Here is a 14,460-nt window from a genome sequence, read left to right as displayed (position 1 = left end):
TCTTACTATAGCAACCATAACTTTACAAGTTAACAAAGTTTTTGTCTGGGAATTTCCTTGGTTGTTTCTTTTGACCTATAAGGCATACCATGGCCATAACTGGGTCTCCTTCAGAGTTTAGACATCTGCATGGACCCCTGTAAATATTGGGGTGCAGCACATAAAAGAAGGGGCCAGAGCCTCGGCAGGTGTCAATCAGCAGAGCTCAGTTGACTTCAGTGGAAGACAGAACTTTCTGGGGAGCCAGCCGAAGCCCGTGGGATAGACACCCCAGGAATTAAGAACCATCACACACCTCACTGCCTTCTGCTCTATGTGAAAAGTGCATTTCTCTGGCCTTGCCTTCTCTACCAAACATACGGTAACAGACCTCCATAGCCTCTGCACACTGCTCCCCCCGGGGACAGATGGGGGTCACACTGCTCAGTACCACGACTGGAGGTGCACAGATACTGCGGTGATGAGCAGGGTATAAAACCCACGTGAAACAGGACAGAGCTACATCAATTCCCACCAGCTGAGAATCCGGCCTTATGTATTTCTGCGCTGAAGTGTCCGGTGCATCGCGCTATGCAGCCAGGAGGGACCATCGGGATCATCTCGTCTGACCTCCCCGTGTCACCCGGGCAGAGACCTGCCCCACAATCACTCCCCAGGCAGAGCTGTTAGAACAGCAAGACTTGAGTTAAACGTTGTCAGGGCTGGAGAATCCATGACTCTTGGTAAGTTATATCAATGGATAATGACTCTCACTGTTAAAAATATAAATAAATAGAGATATCCTATCTCATAGAACTGGAAGGGACCCTGAAAGGTCACTGAGTCCAGCCCCCTGCCTTCGCTAGCAGGACCAAGTACTGATTTTGCTCCAGATCCCTAAGGGGCCCCCTCAAGGATTGAACTCCAATCCTGGATTTAGCAGGCCAATGCTCAAACCACTGAGCTATCCCACCCCCAACACCTTAAAATTGACACCTTATTGCCAGTCTGAATTTGTCTCACTTCCTATCCCAGCCATTGGGTCGTAATAGACCTTCCTCTGCTAGACTGGAGAGCTCATGGGCAAATACGTGTTCCCCAGGTAGGTACTTACAGACCGATCAATTCACCCCTGAACCTTCTCTTTGTTAAGCTGAGGTCAGCGGTTCTCAAACTCTGGGTCGGGATCCCAAAGTGAGTTAATGGGGTCACCAGGGCTGGGGCCCGGGGCCAAAGCCCGAACTGCACCGCCCGGGGCCAAAGTCGAAGCCCAACAGCTTCAGCCCTGGGGGCAGGGCTCAGGTTACAAGCCCCCCCCCCCGGGGCTGGAGCCCTGGGGCTTTGGCGCCCCCCCACCCAGGGCAGTAGGGCTCGGCCGGACTTCTTGTACTTAAAGTACTGCACAGGATCTTTTCAGGGGGAATAAGACAAAACGCCACATTTATTAGTAATACATGTATTTATTAACACTGTATTATATGTATATAATATATTACACTTACGCTCACACACACACACACACACACACACACACACAAACCCATTCTGTCTTGTTGTTACCAATTAGTTGCTCCCCTTAACTTCACTGGCCAGGTGAATTAGATGGGGGAGGGGGTGGAGCCGGGCTTCTGCCGATCCGGATGGATGCTCCCATGTTGACAAGACGAGACCCGGGGTCCTCTGCAAGACACCTCACTTTTATAGCAGCTTTCCTCTTATGCAAATCTATACCAGATTCAAACTCTGTGTCTGTGTCCATTGGTCCTTTGTGCTGCTTTCTTTTGAGTGTTGTCCCAATGCTGCAAAGAGGGTGTTTCCAAAGAAGGTGCTTGCTTCTAACCCCCGAGGCCGTCGGTATGTCTGCTTGTCTTTAATGAGCCCACTTGACACGTTTTATTGTCCTTGGGTCTGGCTCCCAGCCCTTCTCCAACAGTTGAGGCTGTCTGGAGGTGCTGCCTTCCATGCCTTGCTCATCCACACCTCATTCATTCAACAGGGCAATTGATTAAGGGGGGGGGGGGGCGGGAGAGCTCTTGTTCTACTGCTAGCAAAAAGAAATTTTTCTTCTATCTTATTCTATCCTTAGGGGCTATAATATTATACCAAGGGCAATGCAAAGTTTCTAAATGAGGCTTTGATACAAAGTCCCATGAAAACAGAGGTCACACGTGGGTAGACCCACCACAAGGTTATATGAAGAGGCACAATGTAAAGTCATATGAAAATTATCAGAGATTGATCTACAGACTCAGGCTTTGGCCCCCCTCCTGGGGTCGTGTAGTAATTTTTGACGTCAGAAGGGGGTCGCGAGGCAATGATGTGACGAACTGGGACTGTTCTTGCTGGGGTGTGTGAATGCTGACAGGGGAGTGTGACTAGGATGGTCTGCATCGGGGGATGGGAGTCGGCCCGAGGGAACATACCTGAGCTTGTAACATGAGAACCCAGGAGGGGGTTGGAGGTCAGGTGACTCCGGGGCCCAGGAAACTGAACAAAGGCTGTGGGAGGGGTCGCTGAAAGCAGAGTGCTGGAAGCAGGCTGGAGAGATGGCTGGGAGGCAGAGATGGCTCTGACCCCCCAAGGGGGGTGGGCTGGCATGCCCTGGGACCCCAAGCTGGACCTAACTGAGGGGGGCCCTGTTGTCTGTGCCTGCAAGACCTGTCTTGGACTGTATTCCTGTCATCCAAATAAACCTTCTGCTTTACTGGCTGGCTGAGAGTCATGGTGAATCGCAGGAAGCCGGGGGTGCAGGGCCCTGAGTCCCCCAATACTCCGTGACAGGCCCCCCTCCTGGGGTCGTGTAGTAATTTTTGACGTCAGAAGGGGGTCGCGAGGCAATGACGTTTGAGACCCCCGGAGCTAAGCAGAGTGAGCTCTTTGAGTCTATCAATATAAGGCAGATTTTCCAATGCTTTTGTGATTCTCCTCTGACCTGCTCCCGTTTGCATCCTGGACTGTCATTTCCAGCACATACCCATTTATGATGAAGTCACCAGAGCATCATGATGTATGTGCCCAGATCTTACAGAGCTGAATTGTCCCTTGGCCCCCTCCTCTCCCATCCCACCCAAAGCACCTACAGTCCTGAGACCAAACACTCCTGGCCACACGGTGCTTGGGAAGCCAGCAGGGACTCACCTTGACCTGAGATCGTGACTCTCAGCCTGGGCTGGGTCTGCTGATGCCCACAGCCCCATCGCTGCCCCAAGCCTCCTGCTGTGGACTAGAGCACTGTCCAACACATACATTCACCCCTGCTGCAGCAGCTCATGGGATCAGCCAACACGTTACAAACCCAGGTTTCAGAGTAGCAGCCGTGTTAGTCTGTATCTGCAAAAAGAAGAACAGGAGGACTTGTGGCACCTTAGAGACTAACACATTTATTAGAGCATAAGCTTTCGTGGACTACAGCCCACTTCTTCGGATGCATATAGAATGGAACATATATCTCCTCAATATATGAAGAAGTGGGCTGTAGTCCACGAAAGCTTATGCTCTAATAAATTTGTTAGTCTCTAAGGTGCCACAAGTACTCCTGTTACAAACCCAGACGCTGCTGGCCGCAGAGTGGACCCGCTCCCGGGAGCAGTCCCATTGACATACTCACAGTGCTCCTTGGGGCCCCCAAGGCTTTGTATGACCAGCATACACAGCTGAGCCTAGAGCCCTGGTCTTGGGCCGTGAAGCCCAGCGCTTTCCCACTTGAGCCAAAGCAAAACACCCACAGCTGCCTGCAATAGTAAGTCTCTTAACCCCTTTGCAGGCCCAGCCACTAGAGGGCAGCATTGCACACTCATTCACATGTACCAAACCAAACCGCCCCAGCTCTGACATCGAAACTTCTCCCTGCACCAGAATTCCTTGGCCAGGGAACTTTTTAAGAGCAGAAAATCACAGAACTGGAAGGGACCTCGAGAGGTCTCTAGTCCAGTCCCCTGCACTCAAGGCAGGACTACGTATTATGCCCAGTATAAATCCCCAGCCCGAGTTAAGGCAGCCGGTTTCCAGTTTGCCAGTGGCACTCAGATACTGAGAAATTCCAGCATCCAGACTCCCATACTGCATCACATTCAGCATCGATCCCCCGGCCTTGCCTGCCTGCCAAGCCCTGTTACCCCCAGACACGCGTATTTCTGCTCAGTTATACCCAGACACGCACTTTAAGCCTGTGACCCCTAGGAGCCCTAGTCAGGGGCCAGGGCCCCATGGTGCTAGGCCCTGGACAAGCAGATGGCCTCTGCCCCAACGAGCGGACAATGTCCGTATAAGACAAGAGAAACCAGATGGGAGGAACCAATGAGCCAGGGCTGGACCGCGTGGCAGGCAGGTGTCTCCTCACTGTCTCAGGTCAGGGAGCGTTGTGAGGTGGGATTTGAAGGCGGATAATGGGGGGCTTTGTGGATGTTGATGGGGAGCAGCCAGCATGGGGGGCAGCCTGGGTGAAAGCACAAAGGGGCGTCTGTGGGCCTCTTCTGCCAGGTGGAGAATATCCAGGGGGTCCTCTTAACAACACAACCCAGATCCGGCTCCAGCCCCCACCCAGCAACCTGGGGCAATTCCACACCAGCCCTGGGCGCCTCTGAGAGGCAACACTCCCCCCTCGCAAGCACCACATCTGCGTGTGGAACAGAAAACTCGTAATGAAAGGGGAAAGGAACCCGGCATTAACCTGTGAAAACACCACAAGCATCATTCAAAAACAGGACATGAGCAAAACACTCACCCCAGAGGACACTGGACAGCATCCTTTCCCTCCGTCTCTATACTCCCCCGTCGCTCAGAGCAGCTCTCTGGGATCTCAGCTGCTAGTAGGATACCCTCACTGCTAGCACAGACTGGGCCATCTCTGTTACCACAGACACCATCCCATAGAGCTGGTTACCAATGATTTCAGCTCTGCTGATCCAGAGAAGACTTTCAATAGAGACTGAATAAGCTTTGCTCCTAAACACCTGAGAGAGATGGGATAGCCAGAACCGCCATCACCAACCCCAAACATTTACCCCACTTGTTCTCCCCACTGGCCTTTGGCACCCCTACCCCCTGCTTAGCGAGTGCAGTTCAGCTGAGGGTGACTGCCCTCAAGCAGGGCATGCCAAGCACAGTTCGGCTGCCATTTACTCACACAAGAAAGGTAACAACACTTTCTTACCCCTGCCCCCAGTAACAAGGGACCCGCAATGCAACACCAGCGATCATTTGGGCAAAGCAGCCCCATCATGCTGTGCACCGAGGCAGAGTGGGCGTGTCTATGCAAACAAGGCAGGTTCCTGACGTCTCCTCCCCCAGCTCGTCACTAGCTGTGAGGGGAGAGCTCATTCAGACCCTGCTGACATTTGGAGATACAAGTGGGCTGCTCGGAGGGGGAGTTGGTGGTAGGAAGTGAGAGAGGATAGGGAGGGTGGGGATATGCTGTAACTTATGGTTTTAACTTAGACAAAGGCCTAACAGAGCAATTTTCAAATGTGCCAAAGCGGTTCAGCTTTTAACTCGCGGTGACTTCAAAGCCATTGCAATAGAGCAGGGGCTCTCAAACTTTTTATTTATTTATTTTTTTTTAACTGGTGCCCCCTTCACATAGCGAGCCTGAGTGCGACCCCCCCCTTATAAATTAAAAACATGTTTTTATATATTTAACCCCATTATAGATGCGGGAGGCAAAGCAGGGTTTGGGGTGGAGGTTGACAGCTCGCCACCCCGTGTAATAACCTCGCAACCCCCTGAGGGGGCCCGACCCCCAGTTTGAGACCCCCTGCACTAAATGGCGGGAAATATTCCCTCTCTTCCGAAGTCAAGCAGGACAATGCTGATGGGAAAATCCGCTGCCTGCCCCAAATAGACGGGCCGGGGGGATGGAAAAGCAAAGGAACCCACTGGCCCCAATTCTGGTCTCTCTGTCCCAGTGTCGTAAGGCAGGAGTGACGGCACAGACCCCGGTGGGGCTCCCTGATCCGCACCGGGCGGAGCAGGATTAAAATCACTCCCCACGACCACAACAGTCACGCCAGACCTACACTGGGGCGGACGGAGGAGGATCAGCTCTTCAGAGAAAGGGGCTGAATGGTTCTTTCAGGCTAAAACACAGCGGAAGCAGGTTTTTTTAACCAGAAGCTGGCAGAGTCAGCGCGAGGGAGGGGTTTTATGCTGCCGCCCATCACCGCGGTGTCTGGGCACTAACTGGAGTGATCCATCGGCCCCCCATGCTGAGGGCAGACGTCATGGCTAGCGCTGGGGTTTGCAGCAAAGGGAGCGGGGGGGATGTGTGGGGGCTGCGCTGTTTGAATTCTTCCTCTGCCCGTCAGGGTGGATCAGCGCCCTGAGTGTGTGTGCGCACGTGGGCTGCGGAGATCCCAGGTTCCCATAAATTGTCTGGCCTCGGATTCAGTCCTCGAGGGGTTGGTTAAACTGCCTGCACGACTGAGCTGATCGCTAGTGACACCTCGAACATTAGAGCCTCCCTGTGCCGCGAGATCCCAGCCCCCGTTCACCCCACGCACTTCCCTTGAACCTGCCTTCCCGGGGAATGGAGCCGGAGGGGCTGGAGGCAGTGAGGAGGGAGTGGGCCCCCGCGTGCTGACACAGCATGTCAGGGTTCGCACTGTGCCGCGGAGTGGCAGCTTGGCTTACGTAAGAGCGGGGAATTTGTCGCCTGAGTGAGCGTCCCATGGCGGAGGAATGCAAACTGGGGCAGGCGCCGGGCGGGGCAGGCCCAGCTGTGGGGGCGTTTTCCTGCAGTCTGGGCGATGCGGGTGGGTTTGCACATGGCTCTGGAATGGGGTGGGCATGGGGGGCAGGAGGAAGCCCCACGTGTGGGCATTTTACATCTCCCTACGGGGGCGGTTCTTTATGCTGAAGCTCGGATGGTTCGTCTGCCCCTTTGCTATTCCAAGCGCAGCCCCCAGCTTCTGCACCACTTTGCACCCCAGATTCTCCAAGCATTTACAATAGACAGCAGGGCCACGATCCCCCTTTTACAGATGGGGAAACTGAGGCACAGAGCGATGCCACGACTTGCCCAAGGCCACCCAGCAAGTCGGTGCAGAGCTGGGGCTAGAACGCAGGAGCCCTGAAATACTACTGCCCCCCCCTCCAACTACCAGATCACTCTGTGACACCCAGGCCAGACCCCAGCACTCCCGACACCTTCTCCCCCTTGCTCTAACCACTTGATTACACACCCTTCCCCCAGACCAGGAGTCCCAGCGCCCAGCCCTGGTCCCTGGACGGGCTGGGCCCCGGGGAGACAGCATGCCCCGGAGCGGCCTGGGCCACAGAGAGCCCCCAGCCTGGCCCCTCTGGAGGGCTGGGGTGACACCACCTTTTACCTCGCCTGACGCTGACAGGTCCTGCCGGGCGCAATGTCCAGCCATCCTTTGCCCTGAGCTGGGGGATGAATGGGGGACCTGCACGGTTCTCAACCTCTCCAGCGGCAGCGCTCTCCGATGGTCCCCCTAGCCGGGCAGGCCTGGGGAAGTGGCTGTTTGGGGTGACAAAGAGCTCTGGTACACGGGCCCCCCAGACTGGGGGGGATGGAGAGGTAGCTGGGTGTGCTGGCACCTCCCTCCCATCCCACCACGGAGCCCCGGAAAAGCAACCACAGCTCATTGTCCAGGGATTTGGAGAACAGCAGCACCGGAGGCCAGAGCTTGGAGGGACAATGGGGCGTCAAGCGCATCGCCTCGCAGCCTGGGCCCATGGGTCCTCTAGGAGCCACCCCCATGGGCCCAGCCCCACATAGCCCCAGGGAATAAACCCGGATGGGGGTGGGACAGCGCTAAGCAGCCCAGAGCTCCCCCCTCCACAGGAGTCCCAAACAGTGGGGTCTCCTGCCCTTCTCTTGGGGGACTGGGACCAGCATGGCTCTGTCCTTGGGGATGAAGAGGTGTGACCCTCGGACCCCGACCCACAGATCTGTGCTGGCAGAAGTCCCCAGTGTAGACGCAGTTACACCGGCAGATCTGCGCTCTGACCGGTAGAGCTTGGCTTGCTTGGGGTGGGCCGGGGCGGGGTGGGGGCTGGAACAAGCTACACGGGCTTACGCCCTGTTTTGCTGCATCCACAGTAGGAACGCTTTGCTGTTCTAGTCCATCAGTCTAGCTCCACCGTCAAAGCGTCCGCGGGGAGACCTGGCCAGCTGCTCCGTCTCAGCTCTCCCCGTAGGACAGGGCTGCCAGGGTTCTCTTCCGTGCAATTTCACGGGGGGCTCGGACTGGGCTGGGTCGTCTCCGCGCCTCTCCCACGTTACCATCACGGACTCGGCCGAGCTTTGATTTTTAAAGTAAGTCTCCAGCTGCGAGCGTTGCCGATCACCCATCTCGTCCCACGGCTTCCTTCCCTGACTCTCGTCTCGTCTCCCACTTGGGCCTCGTCTAGAAAATGCAGTCGGTTTAACGACGTCGCTCCAGGGTCTGAACAATCCACCCCCCGCACGGCGTTATTAAGCCGACTCAAGTCCCTGTGTAGGCAGCGCTAGGTCCCCCCGTGAGTGCCCCGGGGGAGGGAGGTTAGCTCTGCCGATGGAGGAACCCCTCCCCTTGGCACAGGTCCCGTCTACACTGGAGTGCTACAGTGGCGGTGCCCTTCGATTGCCGGCTGCCTGGGCACCGCCCGCCTGTCTGTTCTGTGCCTGTCGAGGGCCTGGCAGAGGGGGGTCCTGGCCCACGACTCGCACTACAGCGATAGTGGGGATAATAGTCAGGTTCCAGCCGAGACGAAATCCTCAGCACCGCGTCCCAAGTGTAACCGGAACAGAGACGCCGGAGTCTGCTGAACCCGGAGCAGGAGCTCGGAGGGGGTGAGGCCCCGTGCTGCTCACGGAGGGTTTAACGCAGCCACGAGGATTTCAATGATTCCACCCCTCTCAGGAGAAAGGTGAGGGAGGGTCCCAGAGCTGCATGAATCATAGGACCCAATCACATCAGCCACACCATCAGGGGCTCGTTCACCTGCACATCTACCAATATGATATATGCCATCATGTGCCAGCAATGCCCCTCTGCCACGTACATTGGCCAAACCGGACAGTCTCTACGCAAAAGAATTAATGGACACAAATCTGACATCAGGAATCAAAATACTCAAAAACCAGTGGGAGAACACTTTAACCTGTCTGGTCATTCAGTGACAGACCTGCGGGTGGCTATATTACAACAGAAAAACTTCAAAAACAGACTCCAACGAGAGACTGCTGAGCTGGAATTGATATGCAAACTAGACACAATCAACTCCGGTTTGAATAAGGACTGGGAATGGCTGAGCCATTACAAACGTTGACTCTATCTCCCCTTGTAAGTATTCTCACACTTCTTATCAAACTGTCTGTACTGGGCTAGCTTGATTATCACTTCAAAAGTTTTTTTTCTCTTAATTAATTGGCCTCTCAGAGTTGGTAAGACAACTCCCACCTGTTCATGCTCTCTGTATGTGTGTATATATATCTCCTCATTATATGTTCCATTCTATATGCATCCGAAGAAGTGGGCCGTAGCCCACGAAAGCTTATGCTCTAATAAATTTGTTAGTCTCTAAGGTGCCACAAGTACTCCTGTTCTTTTTATGAATCACCCTGAGTGTCTCAGGCCACAAGAGGCCACCATGTATTTCCTTCCCAGCCCCCGACATCCATAATTTTTCCCAGAGAAACTCAAATCCCTAACCTCCAGGTTACGGCTTTCCCGGAGTGTCTGTCTGTCTGCCTGTCTCTTGCCACGACACATTTCTCAGGGGTTCCTTTCGTCCCATTCTGGAAATGGAAACAAATGTCAAGACCTCAAAGTTCATTGTGAGACTGAGCACTTGTTTTCCGGCCGGCTCTGCCAATGGCCCCTGGGGCAGGGCACCGAGTGCAGTGGGGTGGCAGGGGCTCGGCAGACATCTGGCGGGCACTGAGCGCGGTGGGGTGGCAGGGGCTCGGCAGACGCCCGGTGGGCACCGAGCGCGGTAGGGTGGCAGGGGCTCTGCAGACGTCTGGCGGGCACTGAGCGCGGTGGGGTGGCGGGGGCTTGGCAGACGTCTGGCGGGTTCTGAGCGCGGTGCGGTGGCGGGGGCTTGGCAGACGTCCGGTGGGCGCCGAGTGTGGTGGGGTGGGTAAATCCGGGGGCTCGTTTATGGGGGGTTGCGAAGGTCCTGCTCCAATGAAGCAGCAGAGTCCCTCCCTTTGGATCACCGGGGTCAGACCAGGCCCTGAAGGTGCGTTTACACAGCAACAAACAACACAAAGTGCGTCAGTGAGTCTCAGAGCTACAAGGCTAGAAATCGCCGTGTAGATGTTCCGCTCCAGCTGGAGCCCGGGTGCTAGACCCCGGCATGGGGGAGGGTGTCAGAGCCCAGGCCCCAGCCCACGTGGGAATGTTTTCACTGCTATTGTGAGCCCCATAGCATGAACCGGAGTCAGTCGCCCTGGTTCTGAGCCTGGCTGCCGCGAGGGGGTTGCAGTGTAGACGTACCGAGTTGGTCTAGCTGGCTCCGGAGCGGGCGTGGTAAAAGCACACAAGTCTCTGAGGGGCGTAAGGGCCAAGGAGGGAGAGGGATCATGCCGCAGGATCTCCAGGCTAATGGGGGGAGACGCGCAGGGACCCATCCACAATGAGTGTCGCTCACCTGAGTTCCCAGACTGAGATGCCGCCCTCGGGACTGGGTGGCCGCTGTCTCCTGGGGCTCAGCTCCCGCTCCGTGGGGCATCCGGCCGCTCACCGCTGGGTCTCCCAATGCCGGTGGAGTGCCCTATGACCAGCTTCTTGGCTATCCAGAACGTGCACAGGAGCAAGGGGTGAAGGGGCTGCCGAGCCGAATTTACCCTTCTACAGAAATCCGGAGGCAGACACCTGAGCGCCAGCAACCCGGGTAGAGAACAGGAGATCCTGGCGCTGGGCTGGGGCGCAGGGAACGGGGGAGCTGTACGTGCCGCTCTGCAGCGCCCCCTACTGGCCTTGTGCGCCTCCTGAGTCCCTCTCTGCAGCTGGGCTGGTCAGTATAATTAAACCTCCCGGACACCTTCAGCTGGGGTCACTGGCTCCCTGACAGCATTGCCAGGTGCCAGGCCAGGCTGAGCCCAGCTCCCCTACGGAGGCAGCTAGACAATCCCCCGAATGCTCAGTCCCTGGTGCAGCATCGCCATGAAGGAGCAGCCAGCCAGGCCTCTCTCTCCCCACTCCTTGCCAGGCCTGCCCACATACCTACCGCCCAGTCCTGGTCCTGCCCAGCGCGGGGACGTCAGCCAGAGCCGGCACTGCCCGGAAAAGGCCGATGGAACAGACCCGGGGTCTGGAATTCCCATCGCCACCAGGAACCCGGCTGCGGACGCAGGCACTTGATGGGTGTGGCTGGCAACACGCCAGCCTGGCTGGACCCGGGAAGTCGCCAGCCCTGGCACAGCCTGACCCAGAAGCACAATAGAGACACGCGCCGCTGGGCTTCCTGGGTGGCTCTAGGGCGCAGGTTCTTTGACTGCCCTGGCCCATGCACAGCTCAGCACAGGGGTAGTGACGGGAGGGTCTCTGGCCGGGGGGGCACGGGAGGTCAGACTCGATGTAATGGTCCCTCCTGTCTTTAACAGCTATTGACTTCTCCCACCATCCTGTTCCCTGCTCCAGCTCTAGGGGGAGCCAGTGAGAAGAACAAGGGCACACGTGCTAAGCTAAGGGCTCTCACCTGGGGGGTGTAACTACCCTGCCCGTAGGTGGGGGGAGGAGGGTTTTGGCAATGTGCCCGTGGTGATGGTTACAAGCCAGGCCAGTGCAATGGGGAAGAGAGATCATGTGGCCCGTGAGCAGGGCGGGAGAGAGGCCAGAAGGCACCTTCCTGACCCAAGTGCTACCTACAGCCGTGGGGGTTAGGATATCGCTATTCAGGCCTGTCTGTAAAGGCCTATAGTGTAAGAATTTAGGTCTATGTTCATCATTTAGCTAGTTCTAGCGGTATACAAGAAAGGATCTGTGTCCGGGCCGTCTCTCCCTGGGACAGGCTGCGGCCCTGTTCTTAGCTTCGGCCAAGCAGCGGGGGCAGCGATACGCTGGGAAGCGAGCGGTCACATCCTCCCAGCCCGACCTAGTCACATTGAAATCAGGCAATCTGGGGCTGTTAGAAAAGTGACCCGATCTCTCACCTCCAGAGACAGGGAAGAGCCTACAAGATGTAAAAGGAAATTTAGGTTGATAGTTTCCTGTCTGGTAAGAACTCACTTCTCAATAGACACAGCTGGGAAACCCTTCTGTCTGTCTAGATGTAGTTGTGAAATCCTCATTTCTGAATTGTTTTGTCCTTATAATTCCCACTTTGCTATGTTTATTTGCATGGTCTCTGGTTCTGGGATTGTTTCTGTCTGCTGTTTAATTCATTTTGCTGGGTGTAAGTTAATGAAGGTGGTGGGATATAATTGGTTAGCTAATCGTGTTACATGATGTTAGGATTGGTTCAGTAAATTTCAGTAAAATGGCTGGTTAAGGTAGAGCCGAGACTCTGGCTATATGAACTAGGGGCAAACAGGAAGTAAGTGGGGATTTGAAAATAAGGAAAAAGGAACTTGGATTTCAGCTTGCTGGACGTTCACCCCAATAAACATTGACTTGGTTGCACCTTCGGCCTTGGGGTATTGCTGCTCGCCGTCCAGGGAAGTGGGAGAGTGGAGGAAGAAGCTCTCTACCAGTGGGGGATGCAGGAGAGGAGGGGAGGGCAGGGCCTGGGGGATGCAGGACGAGCCAGGAAGGTGACGGGGCTGCACCTGGCTTGCCAACTGGCTCACCACTGGATCTGCGCCCCAGGGAGCAGCCGGCAGGTTGAGTTTTACTGACAGTGGCGAGAGCAGCCAATGCCCGGAACAGAAGGACCGAGCCCCCAGCGCAGGAATGGGACAGAGAGCCCAGAGGTCAGGGGTCACAGAGGCCCCACTGCTCGGCAGCAGCCGGCAACGGAGACACAGGGCTGACGGCAGTTCCCGTCTCCGCCAGGATGGCTTGGGGTAGTGGTGCCAGGCAGGGAGATCAGCCCACCTCCAGGACGTGCCCCCCCCGAATACTCCCCATCCTGCCTGTCTGCCTCTCCCACGCAATGCAGCCCTCCCCTGGCTGCCTGGGGGTGACAATCGTGGAGACGCTGGGAGCACCCAGTATTGCCTGTACGGCGCATTAGAGCCCAGCCGCACGGCCACTGCCATCAGCGGTGAGTTCTGCAGGCCAGTTCAACGGGAGGAGGGTGCAAATAAATGACCAGTGACATCCCAGTGTGACGTGTTTAAAGGCTTTCCTCTCCGGCCAGTGGGATCACAGATTCCCAGAGGCAGGATGATCCGAGGGGGAGGAGAGGGCACTGGGGTCATGTTGGTCTGATCAGCAGTTTGGCTGGCTAATTCCTGGCAGACTGCCCTGCTCCAGCCAGCTTTCCCGGGAATGATTAACGAGCTGGAGTGGGCTGTAGCCCACGAAAGCTTATGCTTTAATAAATGTGTTAGTCTCTAAGGTGCCACAAGTACTCCTGTTCTTTTTGCCCATACAGACTAACACGGCTGCTACTCTGAAATCTGGAGAATTAAAGGCACTCGTTAGAGGGACGCTAATGCCTGCTCAGCCCACCTGAGTGGTGTTGGGATTCCCTCCGAGACCTTGTCCACTTGGCGTATCCAGAGCTCCTCGCCCAGTTCTGGGAGAATGCTTTATCCAGGTCTCTGGAATCCGGAAACTCAGTGCAAATCCAGATTCGTCCCTGAGGTTTCTCTCTTGGCAGTTCATGAGGCTCCAGCTGTGGTGATCAGGCTCCGGGGGAGGGGTGGGTTAGTGGGCATTGCAACTCCAAAGGACATGATTATAAACCCGATGATCTGCATGTTCCAAAGCACACTAACACGTGTGCATCACATTCCACACGGTATCACACGCTTTGTGATTGGCTCACTGATTTTATGAACCAATCCCTGTATAGATCACAAGCTGTCCATGCGCTACAAAGTGTTCTAGCAAGCGAACCTCCAGCTGCAAGCTTATCACACGTTACCCTTCTTCTTGCTATTCCTTTCTCTCTAGCTACATGTTATTTACAAGGCCGCTTGTGAATTCGGGCTTTGTCCACGGTGAACCTCCGTTTCCTTACTTCTGTTTTCTTACGCTGCTCCTGCAGGCCTGCACATCCCTTCCTCGTCTTGATTTTTTTAGAGCAGTCTTTTCATGCCAGACATATTCTTTTCTCTAGTCGCCTGGGTTTTTTAAGGTTTATTACCAGCAACACATTCCAAGGACCACAGTAGTGTTCCTAGTTGTACAGCCATTAAAAGCAAACAGTGTCTGAACTGGAGGTGGAGGCCAACCGCCGCTGGAATGGTGCTCCATGGGTTGATTGTTTTTGCAGGGGTGGCGTATACCTCGTTATTCTGTTCAGAGCTGAGCTGGGAGATGGGTAACAGCTGTTCCAAAGTGCATTCGGTTAACCCCTTGTTTTAGGTCTTCTATGCTCTAAACCGAACGAGTTACAAGCGTGTTACTGGATATCTCGCTG

The sequence above is a fragment of the Malaclemys terrapin genome, chromosome 1 (assembly GCF_027887155.1).
Source record: "Malaclemys terrapin pileata isolate rMalTer1 chromosome 1, rMalTer1.hap1, whole genome shotgun sequence".
Classification (NCBI taxonomy): domain Eukaryota; kingdom Metazoa; phylum Chordata; order Testudines; family Emydidae; genus Malaclemys; species Malaclemys terrapin.
Note: the sequence above shows the minus strand (reverse complement) of the source record.